This window comes from Phyllostomus hastatus, unplaced genomic scaffold, assembly GCF_019186645.2.
Source record: "Phyllostomus hastatus isolate PE091 unplaced genomic scaffold, TTU_PhHast_1.1 phas_contig_40, whole genome shotgun sequence".
Classification (NCBI taxonomy): Eukaryota; Metazoa; Chordata; class Mammalia; order Chiroptera; family Phyllostomidae; genus Phyllostomus; species Phyllostomus hastatus.
This window is the reverse complement of record NW_025333872.1, coordinates 11,988,222-12,004,915: the sequence shown is the minus strand read 5'-3', so window position 1 is coordinate 12,004,915 and position 16,694 is coordinate 11,988,222.

Below are 16,694 nucleotides of genomic sequence, written 5' to 3'. Positions count from 1 at the left end.
TGAATACCAGAAGCTGTCCCCAGGTATACTGTTCACCAAAGTATAAGGTTCAGGACAGGGGGAGAATATCCTGTGCATTGTCCTTTATGACCCTTAAATTTTGCACAAACCAATATTCATTTAACTGAGGTTTTTTTAGTAGGCAATATGGGGGTATTGTATGGAGAGTGGCAATATGGGGGTATTGTATGGAGAGAATAAGTCCAAATTCCTGGAACTTCTGAATTATTGGGTATATCCCTTTTAAGACCTTGTTCTGCAAGGGATACTGCCTCTCATTGGGAGATATGCCCCTGGTTTGAGGTCAACTTTAACAGGTGAGGCTCACTTAGCCCTCCCTGGCCTTCCAGCAATGCACACAATGGGATTTACCTGGTTCTCAATTTATTCTGGCCAGGGGCGTATTTCTTCCTGCTCCCCACATGAAATCATGAGGAACTGCCATGTGTGCTCCAGAGGGACCTGTAGGTGAAGTTGTTGTTCCTCTGGACAGAAAATGATCTGGGCATGGAGCTTTAACAGCAAGTCTCTTCTCAGAAGAGGTATAGGACACTCAGGAATATACAAGAAACTATGAGTTAAAACCATATTCCCCATGGGCATTCCCATGGTTTCAAGAAATATTGGCTTTCAGGGCTTCCAGAAATTCTGGTTAAAGTTATAGCCTGTTTTTAGGACTCAGTTACAGGTCTACTGACCATGGAATATGTTGTTCTAGTGTCAATCAAAAAGTCCACAATTTTGCACCTCCTCCCCCTCACTGTTAGTCTTGCCCAAGGTTCCTGGGGTGGTGACTTTAGTAGATCACTGTAAGGAGAACCTCTGGGCACTGTTACTCATCATCAGAAAAATTTCCTTTTCTGAGCATAACTTTCAAGTTCTCTAATAGCCAATAAGCTTAGTAATCAATGCACGTAAAAGCTATTGTTCCAGGAACTGAAGGTATGACCCATCTTGACTCCAGGAAACCATGAACAGTTCCACCTTTGTGCATTGGGAAGACTGCAAGCAATCAAGATGGTATCTGAGCCATTGTGCTCCAGAATGAAATGACCACTGCCCAGGACACAGCTAAAGACCACTGCCCAGGGTAAGGGTTCTGCAGTTTTTTTTAATTCAGTTAACTTTTCCCCGAATTCCAAACCCCTTACCTATACTTTGCTCTCCTTATAAAAAGGGCCATTTAAAATGGTATTTAAGACTGTCTGTTACAGTACAAACCCACCACCTTCTTGGATCATCAACCACCTGAATAAAGCACTCATAAAGATTCAAAAGAAATATTCCTTATTTTGTTGCACTATAAGATATTCCAGGCTCATCTTGTATCTTTCTTGCCCCAGTCCTAGAATCAACCATTTCTCTGAGGAACCCTGGTTTGTTTTTACTAGAAAATGGTATTAGAAATAAAGACCTGTGTGCTTTATGTGCTGCTTGCTCTTGTGGTGTTATTGCTTCTCTCAGCTGAGAGCAAGGATATAGGTTATACTAAACTGTGTCCATGTGTATCTATAAACCATTCTTTATATAATTCTCTGTATTTATATTAAGCTAAATATGAGTTTATACTTATGTCTCCAAGTTTAATCTATTGCAGCATGGGTCATTATAGTCTTCTCCCCTTACTTATCTTTAGCCTCCCACTCCAAAGGTAAAAAAGAAAAAATGGCTCAGTGGGTGATTTTTAAATCATTATTCTATAATGAAAAAAATATTAATTTTTATTAGAAAATTGTTTAAAGGGAAAGATAAAAATGGACTTTTAATTTTGATACTATACATGGATGATGTTAAATAGTATTATGCACTCATTAGAAAGATAAATTATATGCTTAAAAGAAGAAAAATGTTAACAATATTTTAAATCAAACTACAAGGAGTTAATGGGCACTAAAACATCAGTGGTTATCAATCACATGATTGATTTTAAACAAAGCTTAACAGAAAGCTGAAAGCAGTGCATTTAGGGACCAATCAGTAACAACACAAAAATCTGTAGTGTTTAGTTCATACTGGGTTTGTCTTTTCTTGTACATATTGGTCAATGTCATTTTTCAACACTTGGAACCAAGTGAGAATCTATTTTCTTGTCCTTTTGCAGGATGGGGCACCAGAAGAACAAGAGCTTGGACACAGAGCAGCTGAGTTCTCGCTCAGCTCCAAAAGGTGTTTCCTGGGTGTTCTAGGTAAGACACCCAACTCTCTGATCTACAGCTTCTTTATTTATAAACTTGGGTTTCATTAGCCCACATGCTAATTCATTCATATCACTATTCATTAGAACTTTGTAATTCTACTACATTATTTAATGCTGTAATACTAGCAATTGCAACAAATAAACCTCTAAATCTTGGCAGTATAGAACAATAACAGGTTAATAAATGTTAACAATCCACTATGAATATTCCTGCTCAGCAGAAAAAGGTAAGCACAGAGGCTTCAGTGCTACAAGTCATTTATCCACATTTAACTCATGACTTCCAAGGTCATTCCTGAAGTCATTTCCTAGCTAGCCAGCTGAAAGGGGGAAAGATCCTGAAGGAGTACACCTGGGAGGCTTTTGTGCTTCAGTCTGGGAAGTGGCATGGTCCCCCTTACATCCTCTGATTAGAACTTAGTCATAGGAGAGGCTGAATAATGCACCTTAGCCATGGGCCTAGAGAGAAGAGGGGATGAATTAAATGACTGGGTGGCAAAATTTCTCACCCTCTTCCTGGATCCTCTCGCCTTGTTTACCCAAAGTCCCTATTATATGTTCAAGGTGAACATCAGATGCCCTTTTGTCATTTCACATAGCACTCATTGTTCAGCCACTGCCACTAACACAATGATGACTTTGGGGCTTTAAGAAAATGCTCTTTGAGCTCATTTTGTGATAGCTTTAAGGATTTTGATGGATCACTCACACCTCTTGGTCAGGCTTATTGTATCCAGAAAGGGCACATCTGAGAAAGTTTTAGATGCAATTTTGATCTTTAACATTTTGTATGCCAGCTCCAACTGATTTAAGTAATAAGGACATTTCTTATCTTACCTATCGAGATGTGCAGAAGAACAGCAATTACAGAACTGGTTAATTTAGAGGTTCAAGAGTTTCATTAAGAATCCAGGTCCTTCCCTAGCTGGTATTTGTTGGAGCATTGTCCTATAACCAAAAGGTTGCCGGTTTCACCCCAAATCAGGCGTGCACAATTCCTGGTTGAGCCATGTATGGGAGGCAACCAATAGATGCTTCTATCTGGTATCAATGTTTTTCTCTCTCTCTCTCTCTCTGTTTCTCAAAAGCAATGAAAAACTATCCTCAGGGAACGATTAAAAAAAAGAAAGAAAAAACCCAGGTCTTCATATTCATTCTGCTTCACCCATCCTGGGACTGGAAGCGTTCTGCTTGTGTGGGCAGCACATCCAGGCAAAACAATAGGAAAAAGAAGCTGCCTTTTTCTATGCATCTCTTCTACAAGTGGAGAAGCCTTTCCCAGAAGACCCCGTCAAACTTTCTCTTGAGTGTCTACCAAGCTCGTGTCCAAGTCAATCACTGGTGAGAGGAATGATGACACAGTGATTGGCTCAGACAAATCCGGGCTCACAGAGAATGCGACCAGCCACCTCTCTGAGCACATTGGCATGGGGGAGTTTTTGTGGGGTTTATTTTGTTACTGTGTTTTGTTTTGAACAAAAATTTCTTTAGGAAGAGACATAGTGTGATGGCAGGAATGTTTGGATGTTGGACAGCTGACACTAACCTTGGTGCTGAGTGTTTCTGTACAAAGCAAATTAATTTCTGCAGACCATGCTTTCTGAATGAAAAACAGAGGACAAAGGAATTGATTTTCTAATTTGTAATTCATTTATGTTAAAAGCTTTATAATGGTTCATAAAAAAGTCCAGTGATATTTAGTATTTTAAATAATTACCTTCATTTCAATAGGATACAAATATGTAAGTACTATTCTTCTGGAAAATCCACTATCTCTTATCCCCATATCTATATAGGGTGATACGACTGACCTGAGGAGTTTATACAATCATCTTGTTTTAGTAAAAAACTATGAAAAGTTTAGATACAATTCACATTAATTCATAACTTAAAATTAATCATATATAAGGCATGCATCAAATTTGGCCTGTAGGTTTAGACTCATTCACATGTTGTTGTACCCTGTATGTTTAAAACTTAAAGTAAGTACCATTGCTATCCTAATAGTAAAATACTCACATTATATATTCAAAAAAGTCATGAAATGGCACAGATATTTATAAATTTTTACCATTTATAAATAAATCATCAGTCCTGAATTTTTTCCAGAACTAGTATTTTCCTATGGTGGAAGAGGGTTAAAGTTCTAGAGAAGAGCTATAAACTGGAATGTCACAGGTTTGATTCCCAGTCAGTTCACATGCCTGGGTTTCGGGTTCAATCCCCAGTTGGGGTTGTGAATAAGAGGCAACTGATTGATGTTGCTCTTTCACATCAATGTTTCTCTCTCTCTCTCTTTCCCTCTCCCTCTCTCTCCCTCCTTCTCCTCTCTCTAAAATCAATAAGCATGTCCTTGGTGAGGATATTTTAAAAAGAATTCTGGAAAAGATTTCAGGCAATTAAGTTTCTGTGTAATTGTTCTATTAATTTCTCTTCCTGCTTAACCACTGTATCCTCTTGCCTTGAATTTATGTTTGTAAACTAATACAAAGCAATAGAACTGAAGTAGGTGATTGTTAATTTGCGCTCCAGCTATGATTTCATGATCTTCTGGAACTTGAGTTCGTGGAGTTCATTTGCTTGGTTTGCTTACCAAGAACAACCTCTAATTCTCTACTTAAGTCTCAACCTCCCTTTTCTGGTTACTATTCATACAGTATCAAACTGAGAGTCACTGAGTTTGGAAGTAGCCCAGCACATCAGAAGATACAAGCTTTGGTATTAGTCTGGAAAAAAAGAGAGGCTGGAAAAATACTTGGAATATTGAGGCCACAAGGGAATAGCTGGACTGAAGATAACATACTGCTTGCCAAAGTGTAGGGCAGGGAAGACAGAGTCTTACTGAATCAGTGCACAGAGATGGCATGCTGCTCTGGACACATCGGATTGTCAATCATTTACATAAGCACTTTCTAATTTTGGAAGAAGTAGACCATGATCTTTAAAAAATCACCTTATAATTTAATTTTGTTTCTTATTAAATCCAAGTGTAGAACAGGTCAATCAGTCTGCCCTACAAAAGATGGAAGGATTTCCTCCATTTTTCTCCCTCCCTCTCTCTTTTCTTTCTTCCCTTCCTTCCAATAGCAGTTCATTTTTCTGAAATGTTCCTTTCAAGATCTTCTTCAAATTTATACACACACACACACACACACACACACACACACACACACAAAGTAGATAATAGTACTTATATATATAAGTACTAAGTATATAATAGTACTTATATATATAGGTACTAAGTACATAATAGTACTTATATTATATAAGTACTAAGACAGGGACACTCTGGGGAGAAAGCTGCACAAAGGGCATGCTCTAACCCACAGGGAGGAGGATTTTACCACTGTCATCATTTTGAATGATGATACATGGTGATAATAAAAAGCAAGCCAGATTTTAGTCAGTTTTATTATTTCTTTAAATTATCTACAGCCAATGCTATGACTGCCTAAACCTGAGGTGGGGCACTTCCACCCATCTGCCCTCTCCCCTGTCCATAGGAACTGCAACTGTGATTTCTGAGTAACTTCCATCCTACATATATTCAATACTGCATATTGCTGAACAGGTGTGGGTGGACTTATAGTCCATCAGGAATCACAATAGGGAAGACCCAATTGTTCTATTTATATGATTGTAATCCTCACCTCTTATGATGACCTATTCACCTCACAATGGTCTAGATTTTGAGATGGAAGAAATGGAAGAATCCAACTTCTAGTGCAGAAGAACCTGCATATGACTTAATTTCAAATTGAGTTTTCATGCTGGGGAAAACAGATTTCTTTAGAAATAATATAAGTGAAATGGCATTAGATAACAGACAAACTCAGACTATTTAAAAGAATGTTTGACATTCAAAAATTTGCTCTTCAGCCTGTCAAAATGAGGAATTACACTGTGACCTTCTGGGAAATGTTCAGCTTTTCGTCCAGGAAAAACAATGTAAACAAAAGAAGTTGATATCCAAAAGATAAAAATATTTCATAGACCATTTACATGTTATACATAAAAACAGCACACCTCCAGAAAGCATGTGAATTACACACCCAGAGATTTACTTATCTTGTGGACGTAGGCAAAATCAATAGACACTTAGAGAAGCTGCCATGCATCAAAGGTTCATAAACAGCAAAAGTAAAACCAATGAATCATAGAAGTGGTAATTACTAAAAATTTATTGTGCACACACCAAAAGGATGGCTGCAAACCGGTAGCAATCAGACCAAAACTTGGCATGAGGCTTTAAAAAGTGGATAGAGCAAACAGCTTTTCATACCTTTTCAACAGAGAAACAATTCTTTGTGAAAAATTGTCAAAAGAATTCTGGCTTGGGGTACCAAATTATTGAAGAAGAGACAAAAGTTTATTGATACAGCCTTCTTAGTTTAGGATTTCCTATCTCTGGTGACAAGGAAAGTATCTTTCAAATAGTAATTTTATTTCCTGCTTTCAGGGGGGAGACTAAAGGAAGGTGAGAATGTTCTCCAAAACAGCCTCTGCCCCAACTGTTTTCTTAGGTAACTTTAACTCAAAATTATATATATCGACTATTCAGTACATAGTGGCATATGTGTGGGGAAGGGTTAGGGTCTTGAATCTCATAATTAGTCTTGCAAAAGAAGCTAAGTTTTGTCTGTATGACTAAATTGGTTTGTCTGATTGGGGAATTCTCAAGGCTGTTCTTCATTCATCTTGATTTTAACAGATGAAAACCTTTTCTGTGAGCCCTCATCTTTGGCAAAGTGACCCTCCTTTGCTGAGAAGCTGTAAAACTTAGTGCTGTCTTCATTCTATTGCATTGAAATATTCTGTGTCTTCCTCCTCCAGAGACTGCAGTCTTCATGAGGGCAATGTCTATTAGCCTCTGGTCTTGTACCCTTGGTGCTAGCAGGATTCCTGGCACATGCTAACCATGTAACAGCATAATAGCCACTTAACTCATTCCAGAATGGCTCTCTCAATGTAAGAGAGACACAAAAGAAACTAAGAAATGTAAGAGAAATATAAGTGTCACCAAGGATAAAATACAACCAACTACCTTCAATCAAGAGGTTCAGTCCTTGTGGCTGACATGGGTCTGCACTCCGGTATGCTTTGTGTCCTTTGCCCATTGTCTTTTTATTCCCAAGAGCCTCTTTGTTTGGCCCTTCCAGCTGTCCTATCACCAGGCTCAGTTCTTCTGGTATTTTCAGATTGTCTGGATTTTGGAGTTCACCTTTCTTGTTTTCAGTTTTGTGTGCTTCTGATAACTGCTTCTCTTTTTGGTGATTTTCAGGATTTAAACGAAGTTCATTATAGCTGGAGTGTAAATTCAAGGGCAGGAGTAGCAAAAGATAAGGCAGAAGGAATGAACTAGTGCAGGAATATAAAAAAAAAAACTTGAAAACCAGCTTCATTCAACACAATGACCAAAGACTCAGTGAATAGCTAAGATATACAAAACCCACCCTTGCAAGCTGAAAGGGTGGCTACTTTCATAGAGTTTCCATTTGAAGGGGAGTTACGGAGTTGGAGCAATGTGGAATTACCAACTGTCACAGGACCAGACTGGGTTTCAGACCACAGCTCTGCTACAGAGTGGATGGAGAATGAAGACTGGGTGACCCTTTGGGAGGCTAGAACAGTTCGAACCATGACAAGAGCAGCCTGAACCAGGGTAATAAGGGCTGGGGTTGTGGGGAATGAAAAGCTTTGTGAGTTACTTACAAGTGAAAATAGAAATAATTTGGTGGTGGTAATATGTGGGTGTGCACACTAAAAGCAGATAGTATACCTCCTGAATGTACTACAAAAATAATTACAGAAACATCCCTACCCTGTTCTATGGGTGAGTCAGTACAACATCGTAGAAATCCAGATTGTGGACACAGACACATCTAGATTCAAATTCCTTAAATCTGTCTTCCGCCACCAGGTGCCTTGGCCAAGTTATTTCTCTAAGCTTTAGCTTTCTCATCTGTAACAGTGAGATAATAAAAGTGCACACCTCATTAGCTTTTGTGCAGATTAAGTAAAATGTTGAATGAAAATATTCAAATACATTTATAGAAACAGGATGTATATTATATGGAGTAATACAAGAATGATTAGCTATGTTCTCCAAAATACTTATCAAAAATGAAAGAAAGTAAATACCTATTTAAAATAAACATATAACTAAATTAATTTACATGCATTTAAAAGTTATACCTAAGCATATACAGATATGTTTAAATACTGTGTGATTGGAGACACTAAAAAATGTGGTTTGGAAGAAAAGTTTGTAAGTAAAGGCAGAAAAACTTAGCTATGTTTAATCTTTACTTATACTAAATATTTCGCCAGTTATTTTAAAGATATTTTTAATTAACTATTTAAAAGCCATGTAAGATAGTATCACTTAACTTTTCATTACAGATATGAGAACTAAGGTTCAGAGGGCCAGGAATTACCAGAATTTGGAATCATGCCCAATTACTCCAAAGCCCTTGTTCATTCTGTTGTTCATGCTACTAAGAAGAAGAATTTTCTGTGTTCTTAGCATATCTAGTATAGACCCTTGTTAAGAAACATTGTCTATTTTTTTTTACCTTTTCTTATTTTGCCTATTGTACCCAGGGAAAATATTCTACTGCTTGTGTCAGGTTTGCTTGTGTCAGATTTACCCTAGGGAAAAAACGAAAATGGCCTTGCTTAAAGATTTCCTTTATCTTGGTGGGAAGGGAGGGATTTCTATAGCCAGCAGAATCTAGGAGTATTCTCTGAAAAAAAAAATAAGTATAGGTATGTGGAAGACATCAGAACATGAAAATCAAAGGGAAAAATATGAGCTACAAAATATTGTTAAGTCCTGTGAGATTTCATTCCATTTATGTTTTATTCATTTAAACTCCAGCCTCTTGAATCATAGGGAGCAACTGCAATAATCAGCTCTATTCCTAATCCCTTAGTTATTTCTGATTTGTGGTGTATATTGATTTTTTAATGAATGGTTAAACTCCAACATATATTTCTTAAAAGTATAAACTATATACATGCACACACCATTTGTATACAAAATTCCATATGGTATGCTTTTTTTAAAGTAAAATCAAGCAGGGTGTGTGTACACTATGTGCCAAGGAGTGATGTCACAGTGTCCTGTCCTCAATGGTCCTGCTCAGCTCCTGTAGACTCATGTTTATGGCTTCTTTTATGCAGTTAATCCATCTCATATTTGGTCTTCCTCTTTTTTGGGTGCCTTTAATTTTTTTCACTATTGTCTTTTCCAAAGAACCCTTCCTTCTCATATGTGTCTGAAATAGGACAGCTTCAGTTCTGACACTTTTGCCTCCAATGATGTTCAGGCTGAATTTTCTTTAAGACTCACCCACTTGTTCATCTTTCTATCAGTTCAGGGTATCTTTAGAGTTCTCCCTCCACACCACATTTCAAGGTCAAATACGAACTATGTAGGCCTCATAATGAAAAGCAAGTATCCCCACTCCACGTCTTGCTCTCAGTCCTTCTTCCCAGGGATAACTTCCATCACTTTTAGCTCTTTCTTATTGAATATTTTTCCATATCTCGAAACAATATTTGTAGGACTCTACTTCAAGATTAATCACTGTAGATCGAAGTCTTTTTTATTGCTTCCTGAATGTTCTCACAAAACTAAGTCAATTAGTTTTACAAAAATAACTTTAATATAGTTATTGATTTAAAATGTAATAAGTATGCATTATTTAAAAACATTATAATGTATATAATTAATGACAATAAAAATAGCTAGCATTTATATTTATTATATTATAATTTTAGTACCAAATGTATTTATTCTAATTTATTTAACCACACCCTTCTTGGTACATACTTAGATTACCTCCAAATTTCTGATAATGAGTGATATTGAGTAAATAAAAAACTATTTATAAATTTGAGTACACACATACTTAGAATCCTAGAAAGAAATTCTTAGTAATATAATTTCTGGCACATTTTTTGGTTGTTTGTTTTTTTCATTTTGTTTTTTGGAACATATAGTTAAATTTTCTTTCAGAAAGACTGTACCAATTAATTTTTCCACTAAAACCAGGTTTGACAAACTTTTTCTGTAATGAGCCAAATAATAAACATTTTAGCTTTATGTACCAAAGACAAAATTGAGAAAACTAGACAGGTATTTATATAACAATAAAAATCATACATTTCATTCATTTTTAATTGACAAAATTCAAAATATAATAATAATAATAATAATGATAATGGAATACAATTTTTAACACAGATCTTCTACTAATATGAATGGAATTGTTTTGGGGTGATACCAGTTGGCTTAATTGGATCAATGGCAGAATAATGACCCCACAAATATGTCCCATTTTGATCTTTGGTCTTTCAATATGCATGTAGCAAAAAAGTCAGATATAATCAAGATTGTGGATGTTAAAATAGGAAGATTAACCTGTATTGTCAGATGGGACTAATCTAATCATACAAGCTCTTACAAAGACAGAGAGGATGCTCTCAGACCAAAGTCAGAGATATGCAGAAGGAGAAGTCATCGAGATTAGAATCATGAGAGGGACTTGACCTACAGTTGGTGGAAAGGCCAAAGGAAAGCATGAGAAAGAATGTGGGGAGTATGCAGAAGCAAAGATTGGTCTCTTGCTGAAGGTCAGCAAGAAAATGAGGGCCTCAGTTCTGCAACCATAAGGAACTAAATTTGTGCAACAACCTGAATGAGTTTACAAGTGGGATTATTTCCAAACCCTTCAAAGAGGAACACCGCTTTTCTGACCCCTTGATTTGGCCTTGTGAGACTTCAAGCAAAGAATTCATTTGAGTTATTTTGTAACTCAGACTTCTGACAAGCATTCTGTGAGATTGTAATGGGTATTGTTTTAAGCCACCAAATTGTGGCTGTTTGTTTTATAGCACTGATAGAAAACTCACACATCAGGCTTTCAAATTTGGTGTTGTCTATCATCAAGTGGTCATAAAGGTTAATGAAAGGTTTAGCTGAAAGGAGACTTTCTATATTTCATTATTGAAATGGATCTTCACATAGGCTGGTACTGCCAAATACTGATAAGAAATCCATTGACATATGGTTTTAATCAAACATACTCATCTCTTGGAAGGAATTTATATATTTCTATTATATTGTCTTCTTAGTATTTTCCTTTTAACATGTCATTAAGTTGGAGATTAATCACTTCTAATTGAAGGTTAGATGGAAGCTCTTCAGTTGCACAGTTAAATGAATTTTAAAATATGAAAAGTACCTTTGCATTTTCTTCAAGATCAGAATAATGTTACTGTAATTGTACTTTTATCTCAGAATTATAGGTCAGCTCAATACCAATTTGTTTAAAAGTGAAGATCTAGTTCATTGTTTTAACTTTTGACAGCATAGGACTTATAAAAAATGCATTGCTTGTGATTCAAACAACATCAGTGGTGGAAATGACTATAATGAAGTATACATTTCACATATAAATGCTCTTTTGACTTTCTTAATGTTCATTAAGGAACATTATCATGTCCACAGCAAAAGCTAATTTCAAAGATACTTAGTATTTGATAACAGATGTTGGGAAAAGTTCTTATTCAAAAAAATGTTATTCTTGGTTGTGAGTTCAAAATCTTTCAGATGACAAAAGTTAAGTCCACAAGAGTGAATGAGGTATACTGTTATACTACTCTGTCAATAATGCCAGATGGATACAAATACTTTCTGCAAATACCTACTTAACAAATAGCCTTAGGCTTTAAATACCTTACATCTGCACAAGCTTTGTGATCTTGTGAAAACTAATCTCTTTTCTACTCTACATACATTTTTACAACCATTAATCATAACACATCTTAGCAGATCCCATTTCAGGATGTACTGAAAAAGTGTTTTCTCAACTTCTTGGAAAATATTGTCACCTGTATTGATTCCACATAGCTTATTCATAGATGTTAAATCTTCAGTTACTTCAAACTCTTTATTGACTGCTCTAGTAAGCAACAACTGACTGATATTAGTAACATCTTTTGACTTACCAGTAGTCAACGAAAGCCACTCAAGATCATTGACATTGTTTTTAAATTAACCATCAATGTTGCTTCCAATGTTTTCAACTTGTTGAAAAACTGTTGTTCTCAAGAAGTTGATAGTTTATTTTCTCTGGCCACATTTCTTCAATTGCCAAGTTAACATTGGTAAATGGACTTTCTTACTTGGCTAATAAATGAGCTTCTGAGAAATTTATTTGCAGCCTAATCTTGGTCTTTTATTTTTGTGAAGAAATTCTTTTGTGATATGACAGTTCACTTAAAATTTTCTATTATTTCTGTTTGTTGTTTTCTTATGAGTTGGAAATGCAACCAGTGCATAGTCTGGTAATATCAACATTTACGTGGCACTGCTATACTGTAATTGCTTAATAAAAAAGATATGTAGTCACCTAATTTGATAACAGAATAATTTACACCAGTGTACCACAATTGCAGTGTTCAAATTCCACTTTTTTTCTTTTGATGTGACATGCAATATTAATACAATAAATGTTATGGTATAGTGATATGCATGGCACTAGAAATATTGCAGAATTATAACTGTCACTGTGATTTTCAGTGAACTGAGCAACAGTGCAAAGCAATGAGACAGGATGGAATGCATGGTCTGTGTCCCAAATACTCAGCTCTGCTACTGGAGTGTGGAAGCCGCCATAGACAATGTGTGAACAAATGCATGTGGCTATGTTCTAATAAGAGTTTAATTTTAGACACTAACATTTGAGTTTCATAGAACTTTCACATGCCATTAATTGTTATTTTTCTTGAGATTTTACTTCAACAACTTATAAAGGAAAACCGCATTCTTATAATCTATACAAAAACATAGAAGTCTATATCTAGCTACTGGGCTACAGTATGCAAATCCCTGTACCAGAAGAATATTCTTTAATAAAAAAGTCAAAATTTTCAAATAAATTTAAACCACTAAATAATCACCATTTTTATAATATATTTCTGTAGGAAATAGTAGGGAAGAGTGGGGAGTATGGAGGTGAAAGGGGAAAGACATATTCAGGTCTTTCTCAGAGCAATATCTGCTTATAAATAAACTAAAAATTATATGTCTACTATAAATAGAGAGAAGTAAAAGGATATAAATAAAAATAGGCATTTAGATATCATCCCTTAGCTTTATTACTTTCATGGAGGGAAGGAAAATGCTTCAGATTAAGGAAGTGATAAGTCGTTGAAGAAAACATCACACAAGTAGAAAGAATGAAGCATTCCCACTATGACTCTATGGTTACTTTGTGTGTGTGTGTGTGTGTGTGTGTGTGTGTGTGTGTGTTTGTCATTTGCACAAGTGACAAGATTTGTCTAATTATTTTTTTATTCCTGTTCTTTTCTAAAAGGTCACGTAGGAATTCCTTTAAATTTGCATTCTAATTATTTAAAACAGGTAATAAGGAGAAAGAATCCCTTTACCTTAATATTCTAAGTCATTACTTTTTCTTTATTTTTAAAAGTATATCATAATCACACCAGATCTGTTTGTTCCAAAGTAGGCTTTAAGCAGAGAAGTGGCCTAGTATTTAAAGCATTGAAATGGGAGATACAAAGGCTTTTGCCCATTTCATTCTCATCACCTACCCACCTACCCATCCACCTTTCCTCTCCTCTCCTCTAAGCCTATTTTTGTCTTTGTAGTAATGTTACAGAGCATTTCAGTTTCAGGACAGGACCGAGCTCTGTCAAGAAAAATTATGAATGGGATTTGGTGTTGGTCCCCGTGACCTTTCCTCAATATGTCCTGCCTCTGGCCTACTGGGGATCTTCAGAAACCCCTACACTCAGAGTCTTATATTTAGTTCTTGTTTCTTCACCTAGAAAATGTTCTTAAACCAGTTATTTTATGTTTTTAAGTGATAAAATAATAAATCTGATAAATCAGCTTGTGCTATGATAATACCACTTATTCACAAAGCAATTACAATGCCAATGATGTTCATCATAATAATTAACATTTATGGCACCCTTATTGAAACCAGAACCTTTCCACACATCATTTTATTTAATCCACACCAAAGTCCTGGGTGAGCAGTATTAATCATTACAGGGTTCTAGAGGAATTAATTAGTTGAGGCTCCAAGGAAATAAATAATTTTAAGATTTCATAACCACTAGGTGGCAGAGCCTAGATTCAAATCCAGATCTATCTTGTTCCAAAGCCTATATATTGATTCTAAAGAGAAAGCTGATGAGGCAAATGAAAAAGTTATGACTATTAAGAAGAATTAGCCTGCTATTGCATGATTTATCATTTCATTAGCTCTCAATTATTAATGAGTTAGGCAGCCAAGACAAAGTCCAATTATATTTCTATGGGGCCTATGTATTTCTATGCACAATGGAATTATCATATGGTAGCCTCTTAAGAAGTTAAATCTTAGACAAAGTGTATGATGTATAGAACATCATAATATAAACAACATCTAGGGTAAAATAGCAGTACTATTGTATGTTATATGATCCAGTTGGCTTCAATAAGTTAAAGGTTTAACTAATAATAATATTTATTTCAAAATCAAAACCAGTTTTTGAAGTTAGCTTGTAAAGTTATAAGACGATCAATGGGAAACTCAGGATTACAGGTTACTTGTCATTTCTTATAAGAAGTTTTACAGGGAAGCATCCAGTGCTAGGTTCATCTGATGAACCACAAAACAGTGCTGTCTGTATTTTTTAAAGACCCACTGGTAGAATTTTGGTGTGCACCGTTTGGAAGGGCAGGTCTCTTTCTCCAGTCAGTACAGATCGATTTGCTTCTCATAGCATACTTCAGCTGCTCAATGAATATATCAATTTGATTTAAGACAATCCATTTTATGAAAACCCCAAGTTCAAAAATTGGAACGTAATTTGTAATTTAAATGCTTCTTTAGTTCATAAAAAGCAATTGACTTTTTGAACTCCATAATGATTATCAGTCAACTGTATTAAAGATGACTATTAAACAGATCAAACAAAAGCAATGCATGAAATTAACATTCATAAGTCTGGGTAATTGTGTAAACATAAATGTGAGTTATTGAAAATGACTTATTATTTCAAAACAGTGATCACAAATCCAGTGAAGTACAACATATTCTGTAAAAATTTCATTAAGTGTTTCAGATACTAAAAAATATGGTTTTATTTAGTGCAATGGAAATATAAAAATTTCATAACATCAAATGTTCCTGTATTTTCCCCAACACACAGTCTTCACCAAAATCTTTGGTTTAAAGTTACGTAGGTAACCATCACACACATGTGAACCTGCCCACATTAAAGGCAGGGTTATACCAATGTGAGATCAATACGTGCAAGGACAGATAAGGTGGATATTCCCAAAAGAATAATAGTAATTAAGTGATGATAGAAGAACAATTTGCAATATACTTAATCTAGGACAAAGATGGTTTTAAGAATGTTCTAAATGTTATTTAGTTAATACTTTCCATAATATTGGTCTCTGTGACTCTGTAAAGTTGCTGCGGCAAATGAAATGGTGGAAGGAGCATATAAAACTCATTAGTCTGTCTCTAGAAGATGAAGAAGAATCACAGTTACCTATACTAAGCAGGAACTTACTGTTTTAACAGATTCTAATGATAGGTAATAAAATATTAACATATTTTAATGTATTAAATCTTATAGTCATGGAGCTCAGTGATGAATCTTTTAAGAATGAACATAGAGATTATTGGATAAATTTTGGCACTCATTGTCATAACTCCATTGTTGAAGTGCACTCTTGTGTAAGATTTTGTAATTTTTTTGTCCTTGAATTTGAATTTTCTTAATCATTCTTTAAATAGAGTAGATGTCCAGTTGAGAAAAACCATTTCATTGTGACAGCATTCAATGATTTTTTCAGTTGCGCTAGAAATTCTTATTCCCAATGTCATGAATTACAATTTTCTGCCCCACATGTGTTCCATTGTATGCCACCCATGGTGATGATGGCCTGCTATTTATTAAAATGCTACAACACTACATGATTACTTTACTTCTATTTTCATTTCTATTTGTTCTCTTCAGTATAGTCCATGTGCCTTCTTTGATACAGAAGTTTGTTTTGGTTGAAGAGGCAATTTGATGTATCTTTTAATGTTTTATCACTATTTTGATAGTTGCTGTGAGTTATTTTATAAATTTTATTTCATTTTAATACTTCTTAGTATATTACCCTTTGATTTAGTTAACATCCAGAACATCTACTGCTATTACAAAAATAATAATCTGTTTAGAGTTGAAATAGGTAGATTAATGTCACATAAAATTCCAAACATAATCATGAACAATATTAAGTAAGTGTATATTCAGAAATGTATACAGTTCTTATAAATAATCACAACCTACAACTATGTTTTGTGTCATTATTTATAAATTAACAAGAGTCATTTTTACATGATCACTGGATATTTGACTGGAGGGAAAGTCATTCCCAGGATAGTTCATAAAAGCACAGTTCCTCAGA